Below are 7,879 nucleotides of genomic sequence, written 5' to 3'. Positions count from 1 at the left end.
GGGGGGGGGGGGGGGGGGGGGGGGGGGGGGGGGGGGGGGTACGGCAGCCCATACATACCAATGACATTGATCCCTGAGCAGGGCCTGTAAGAATGCTGAGGCGGCCATATGCACATTTTCTATTCTGGTAAGAAAAGTTTCAACATCAAGTCGTCTCAGGGCTGTTTTGATGAGCTGGGCGGTATTTCGGATGAGTGGCCCATTTCTGTGTCCTTCAGTTTTAAAACAGCAGCAGAGCAGGCTGGGGACCAGAGAAAGGGTCCTTTATTGTGTTGTGTAGCAGTGATCCAAAAAAGGACCCTTTGCTGTTCCCAGGACATCCCCCAAGGACCCCTGGGTGCAATGTTCTACCAGTCCTTGAATCACAATGCGCCCTGGCTCTCGCTGCAAGGACCCGCAGGCTTGAAACACTTTCATGTACGGCCTTACATGTGTGTGAGCAGTTATTATTATTTCATCACATTGAATTATCCATTTTCTACTTGATGCAATATTTAGCACACACGCACTTTGTTACCAATGTTTATTTTACTGCATACAAACGCTTTCCAGAATAATCAGGATTAGTCTTTTTTTACATGGAGAAAGAAGCGGTATTTAGTTGCTGTTGCAATACTTGCAGAGGGAGGTAATTATGCCGACTCTGCTTTTGTGTACTTTTTGAGAGTATTTCAAGTATTTATTTTTCTTTCTCATTAGAAATCAGACTTTTTCAAAGAAGACGTTTTGACATTCGGATGTTGGCTGGATTCCATTTAGCTGCAGTTTGCTATTTTAAAGAGCTGGCACAAAAAGTGCTTGAAACACTGTCCTTTGTATTTGCTTCCTTGCTTTGAATAAAACTGTATTCCAAACAGCTAGAATGCAGCATTTTAATGTCAATTAGAGTTCAATTTTGTTTGAACATACATAACAAACTTGAGAGACTATAATTTGTGTAATGGATGTCGTATATACAGAATTCTGGTGTGGGATAACTGCAGTGTAGAGTCTTTATGGTGCCACTGTGCAGCACATTTCATTGTTTCCCCATAACAGGCAGTGTCAGTGAGCAGACACCCTCTTTACATGGAGTCATAATGAAGGTCAATCTGTGGTCGTCATTCTCTGGAGCCTCAACAGGGAGCTACTATTTGTCCCCGACATGTCACACACACACACACACACACACACACAAGGAAAACACACACCTACTGCACATAGCTATATATACTCCCAAACACATACAATTATGCAAGTACACACATGCAAAAGTATGCAGATGGAACAAACAATGATGCGTGCATGCAGACACATACACATTCCCAGTGACACAAAGCCAGCTCAGCACAGCTGTGGCTCGGCTTGATGTGATCATTGCCATTCAGGCAGAAGAGGTCGTTTCCCAGCATCACTCATGGGTACAACCTTTGATCTCATCTCTCTTTCTGTGTTTGTCTCTTTCTCTTTCTCTGCCTCTCTTTCTCTTTCTGCCTTTCCAGGAGCTTCTGTTAGTGCCTCAATCAGGATCCCATAATGGCTAAATGTAGAGTTCAATACGTTAAAGCCAAACCCTTTTTAAAGTCCAAATATATTCAGAACTAGTGAGTGAAATGGTTTTTAATTTTTGAATTATTGAAAGAGAATTAAAAGGTCTTTTGATATATATCAAAATGCTTTGTTAGCCTTAAAGCCTCCGAGTGCACTCTAAAAAGTTCAACTTCAAATTTGTTGTACTAACACCTTTTTTAAAATTGAGTCAACAAATCCCTCTGAAAAAAGTTGAGCTAACTCAAAATGAGTGCAGTCCACTGAAACTTTTAAGTCGAGAAAACTTAGCATAGTGCTTTGGGCATCTGCTGAGGTAACTAAGGCCACTGTGCATGGGTAGATGTTAGTAAATATATACATGTACATATATGTATGTATGTGTGTATATATATACTACTTTAATTATATATTTTAAATAATAAAATAAAATAAATAAAACATTATTTTCTTTAGCCCCTGTTAAGATACTTTGATTTTTGATATCATTATGTTTAGATACCTTATTTTTTTAGATTTAATTTGATTGACATTTACTTTTTATACCTGGATGTTCATGATCTGCTGAATGTCTGCTGTCAATGTTCAATGAAGAGAGAGAGAGGAGAACAAAACCCGTCAACCACCGTAAAACAAGAAGAAGAAGAAGAAGAAGGAGGAGGAGGGGGAGGAAAAAAAACCCAAAAAAAACCACAGAAACGTCGCTACACCAGTGCCTTCGGTTAGAGATAGCAATTCCGTGCCGGTCCACGCCAGCTCAAGTGTTGCTGCAGCATGCCGTCTACCTCGAGCACAAATTAACAAGGTAAGGCTGTGTATGTTCTGGAGTGTGTTAGCTAACGGGCTAGTCAGCGAACCTGTTAGTTTTTTAAATGCAAAAGTTAACATTAAGAAGTTTACAACGTGACGGACCCCACCCTATTTTTCACGTGTTCATAATGTCATGTGTAATTTAACGATAACGACCCGCGGCTTGCGGTTTTGCATGGTCGAGTGAATTTGCACATATTAAAGTTAACGTCTGTACTAGCTAAAGCTAACGTTACTACGTTGTATGCACGTGCACAACGTTATAGCGCCGTATGCTACATTGGTTGGTTTTTGTTAGCTAGCTAACATGTTGCTGCAAAGTGCTTCGCCGTTCGTTAGTGTTGGTGGCGTTGAAACTCGAGGGCTGATAGTTTAAGTTACCCGCGCGCGTGTACCATTAAGGTGCACTAGATACAGTCCAGGTAATGAAGTAGACTTAAAGCAGCACGCCGTTCTTTTGTGCACCCCATCTATTTGTGTTACTCGTAAGACTCCTTGACCTATGCTTTTCCTTCCCTGATGATACAAAACAAATAATGCATAAATGCTCATTTGAAATACTCAGCAAAAGGAGGGATGAAGGGTCAGTTGCTTTTCGTGGTCACCCCCTTCCTTCCATCACTCATAGTATTGTTTGTCATTATGATAAAACCATTTTAATGACTTGCAAATAGCTCCTTTACACACTTATGGTAAACATAGTTAGAGGTTAGTGAAATCATCTTTTAAATTCTCAGTTCTCAGTGTACATTTAATAAATCATGGCAAACTGCTTTTCTGTTTTAGTAAAAAATGTACCATTACTATTTTTTATTATTGGCCATCTTTGAGCAACTTTGAAAATAAGGGGATGTGAAGCTGTTAGATTTGCATGGAGTTTTGACAACTATGCACATTGTTAACATGTTCTTATCTTTCCTTCATAGGATTTGGATGCAAGTTTTTCCACCCCAGTCAAGATGTCCTCTGAAAGCATTACAGACATTACCAGGCGTGATTCTAACCACTCCCGTGCCTGTCTACAGACTGCACCTGAACTTTCAAGACAACTGGTGCGTTAAAATCCCACCTTTCAAGAGTACATAAGTAAACCTAAAGTGCAGGTCACATTTTGTTGTGAATTGTGTGACTGTAAGGTCCTCTGTGTGCCAGAAAAATGCATAGGCCATCTCAGGGCTAATTTGAAGCAGCATGTGACTGTTTGTTGTCTATTCAAAAACTGTGAATTTACAAGTAATGTCCTTCAGTAGTCATGTAAGCCGGAAGTACAAATCTTACAGTGTTAATGATTTTAGATAATCTGTAATATCTCCAACAACTCCAACTGATCTACCAGAAGCAGATGAAGAATTGCCTGCAGAGTGCAATGATCCACAGGCTACTGTTGGTTGTTCTGAAATAGAAAGCAGCATGTACCTAATGCCTTTGGACAATTATACAATTGAACATAAACTTGCATCATTGTTTCTTTACATGCAAACTGTTTTGTGCAGAGTTCTACAGAATTACCCGAGTGGACCTGAAGAGGATCTTCCTGTCATCATTGGATGCACACTCACCGCAGCTTATTAAGCTGTACAGATCACGCCGCGGAACACTTGCAAAGGACATGAGGATCCTTCTAGACAACTTTGATGAACAGGTAATCAATAAGTAGGAAGTGCATGTGGTATAGCAGGGGTCCTCAATTAGATTTGAACTGGGACCAAAAACTGGGTGACAGATGAGGGGCATTTTCACAATTATTTAGTCCGACACAAGACATCAATTATAAAACGGACAACTATGCAAACCATAACATTAGAGCAGAGCATTTACCATCAGATCACCCTTTAATATTCCAGTTTGTCTAACAAAATAAATATGAATACACGTTAATGTTCACAGGTGTATTGTTTGACTTAATTGACATTTCAAATTGGTGATTTCGGAGATGAAAAGCAAGAGAGCATTATTGTGTTTTCACCCTTAAGCTATGTCCAAAAACATGATGCCCATATATACAGTGGTAAAATATGGGGTCATTTAGTTAGTGAATACAGCCGACCTGAAATGCATGCTACAATGCTGGAAGCATTTTGCCAAATGCCTTTGTCTTCTATAGTTTGCATTGAATTTTTTGAATTATAATTATTATAAATGTATACATTTTTAATCTTCATTTTGTATCTTTCAAACAACTGATGTGCTTGCCCGCAGAAAGTCTACAGCTCTATGGGGTCTACCGTTCTTTGATGGAGAAGCCGGACGGCTTTCTGAAGAAATATCTGGTAAGACTAATGTGTCAATGTCATTAAGGTTGCACATTGAGCAAGAAAACACAAATGCAAACTTTCATCAAACCCTCATTTCTACTTCACTGTTACTTTGTTATTCCACCTAAATAGTTTAATAAGTGTAACTTTACAGTTTTTAACATTTAATTTCATGTGATATCGCCAATACTGGCAATATTACTGTAGCATCAAGGTTACATGCGAGTGTGGTGCCTGCATCACATGCATTTTGTAACAGCAATTCTCCTTCAAATTTACTGGTAACATTTATAATTCCAAGCCCAAATTAGTCATGGGTTTTGAGACCTCGTATACAGTGCATTCAGAAAGTATTTAGACCTGTTGAAGATTTGTCTGACTTAAAAATGATGCATGTACATATTTTGCAGTATTTTTAATTGTAAAGTCATTCTCTGTCAGTGCATTTTCAAAGTCAAAATACCTTTTTGGTTAGCTAATCTTTTTAAGAAAATAAAACTAAAAAAGCCCCTACACACCATTAGCACCCTTTGCTGCTACATGTCTTTAGGGTAAGAATCTGGCAGATTTGGAGTGATTTTGTCCATTGTTTAATGGCAGATTTGCTCCAGTTCCTTCAGGGTTTTGTCACTTATTGAATCGAAGGAAGCCTGTACAGTGAGAGCAAATGTTTCCCTGTATTCTGCTCTATTTATTTATTTAATGACAAGACACGACATTCAGAGTATGAATATTTAAATATTCAAATACTATAATACAAATGTGTAGGGGGTGAATATGGTATGAAAGTGGTATATTTTAGTTTTTAAAATCTGCAGAAAATTTACAAACCAAAAATGTATTTTGACTTTTCAAATGTATTGTTACAGAATGGGAAGGGAAAAAAAGAGAACTTTAAAGAGGGGGTAAATATTTATGAAAGTCTCCATATGCTTGTTTTTCTTTAAAATACAGACCCGGAGGAATTTTGTGTCAAGGGAGTTGAACTTGCAATACTCAGTTGTTGAAGATGGCGTTGGGACGGTCCGCTCAAGTCGAACAACAATAAGCATCGCCCTGGTTATTGAGGAACGGATTGTCCTGGAGGATGTATGCGACTTCCCAACCGCATTTGCCCCTTTGTTTGGGCTCATCCAGGCTCTTAACCTGGACTATCCGAAGGACTTACGGTACACATTTTTGAAGTAATTCAAAAGGTGTTCATGAACCTTGGTACCCAGTGCTCTACCTGGGTTCAGGCCTTAAAGAACAGTTTGCTGAAGTAGCCTGCCATATCTAAACCACGCCTATGGTCTTGGCTGGATTTTCATGAGGGACTGAAATGTCACCAACTTGACCAAATGCCGATGGTATGAGTTGACCAAATTGGTCAACACCCTTAAGTATTAGATGTTTAACAAGTTTATTATTTGCCTTACTACTTTGTATATTACAGCTGAACTATCCACTGCTGGTCCTGCACTTTAGGTGTATTATAATTTAATATTAATTTTAGTTTATTGTTGTTACTGCCACATAGCGCCATGCAGACACATATTTGCATTTATTTTTGTTTTGACCGAGTATTAGGAGGGAACTTTAGTCGGTGTCTTTGGGTTTAAAATGGTGTGAAGTGGAGATTTAAGGATGTTGACCCCCTGCTGTCTACTATTCAAGTGTTGAAATTGAAAGACAATATTGTTTTACAAGCAAATAACTTATTGTTATTAAACATTTTGTGTTTTAAGATGTTTTTCTTTTCTTTAACAGTGTACGTTTCTAATTAATTAAAAATGAAGGCTGTAAAAAAAAAAGAAAAAAAGTTGAGTATACTTAAAAAGGTTAAGCAACCAGCTGCACAGCTTTTTTGAGTATACTCAACACAAAATGGGCAGTGCAAGGACGCAGACACAATGTACAAAAGCTCTCGCTTGCACCTGTAGCCTATGCTGCACACTTAATAGGAAGCAATAGGAAGAAAAGGAAAACCTGTTACTCTGACTTTTGAGGATTTGGGCATTATTCCAACATGGTCCACTGCTGGCCTTAATGTCTCACTGCTGGCCTTATGTCTAGTCGCACTAGGGTCAATATTGTCAGCTATTATTTTTTTATTTAGTCCTGTGTCAAATGTCCTTGTTTTTATCGTATTTGGTCAACCTCATCTTGTTTTTTCTGTCAAGCTTTACTTGACTTATAGTCTGGGCATTTAAGTCTTCTCTTCACATCACATTATATTTTATATTTCAGTCAATTTTGTCTAGATAAAATGTCCCATGGCTTCTTTAGGAGGATGAATTGGCAACAATTGAATATACTATTCATAACTATATTTTAATCAGTGTATAATCACCTAAAAACTAAGGATCGTAGTGTTTTCGTTAGCTTAGAAAAAGCCATTTATATCTACATGGAGTTGGTCGACTTCCATGGAATCTGCTATCGAGCACCGTCATGTTTCTACAGCAGCCCAGAATGGACACTGGCTTTGGCGAGAGCCATTCATGTTTAACGTCATCTGAAGGTAGTGATGCATCCAAAACCCGGTATTAAACAGGCCCCGTTGCTAAATTAACGGAATATTAATAAACCCCGACGTTACTGGAGTTTTCTTTTTACTTTTGAATGTTTTGATGTAATTTATTATCACGCTGCAGTGCGCATCTCAGCTCTCCTTGTCGGGCTGACCTCCAACTACACACACACAAAGCGCTGGTCGGATGAAATCTCTATACAAGAACAGTCTATTTACCATTTACTATTTACACATAGACACAAACACACACACACAGACACATTCACATATTCAAAGCGTGAGCATTTATGCCACTGTGGTGAAGGGAACCAGGTGAAGTGAAGGATACTTGAGCTTATTACTGTACGTGCAATAAAATATTTGCAAGCCAATACTTTATTAATAATAATTCTGTGAACTTGTAAACGAAAGTGAAACCTAATGCAATCAGTCATCGCCGTTATACAGTATTTACAAGCACAGCACGCACGATCGGCCAAAAGCTTTTAAACTTCTCTGCTGGCTGAGACAATGCAGCCTGGAGGACAGAAGACAGGAGGAGAGAAGACAGGAGGACAGGGGAAAGAAGGACATATGACAGGAGGACAGATGACAGGAGAACAGGACAGAGGACACGAGGACAGGAGAACATGACAGAGGACAGGAGGACAGAGGACAGGAGGATAGAAGACAGAGGACAGAAGACAGAGGATAGAGGACAAAGATAGGAGGAATGACTGTTCTTCATTCTTTATAAACTTCACTAAGAAGTGTTATTTATTTTGTTAACATT

General features: G+C 38.9%; 1 long non-coding RNA gene across 1 annotated transcript; it reads left to right on the top strand.

The window, feature by feature from the left end:
• The first annotated feature begins 2,257 nt into the window (after positions 1-2,257).
• LOC116397965 (uncharacterized) lies at positions 2,258-7,408 on the top strand. Its single transcript, XR_004213732.1, has 5 exons — positions 2,258-2,332; positions 3,264-3,389; positions 3,831-3,979; positions 4,537-4,607; positions 5,547-7,408. It is a non-coding gene; the product is annotated as an uncharacterized LOC116397965 (long non-coding RNA).
• Positions 7,409-7,879: the final 471 nt, after the last annotated feature.

Source organism: Anarrhichthys ocellatus, unplaced genomic scaffold (genome assembly GCF_004355925.1).
Source record: "Anarrhichthys ocellatus isolate YVR2014 unplaced genomic scaffold, GSC_Weel_1.0 scaffold76, whole genome shotgun sequence".
NCBI lineage: Eukaryota > Metazoa > Chordata > Actinopteri > Perciformes > Anarhichadidae > Anarrhichthys > Anarrhichthys ocellatus.
Note: the sequence above shows the minus strand (reverse complement) of the source record. Positions and strands in the feature narration are given on the sequence as shown.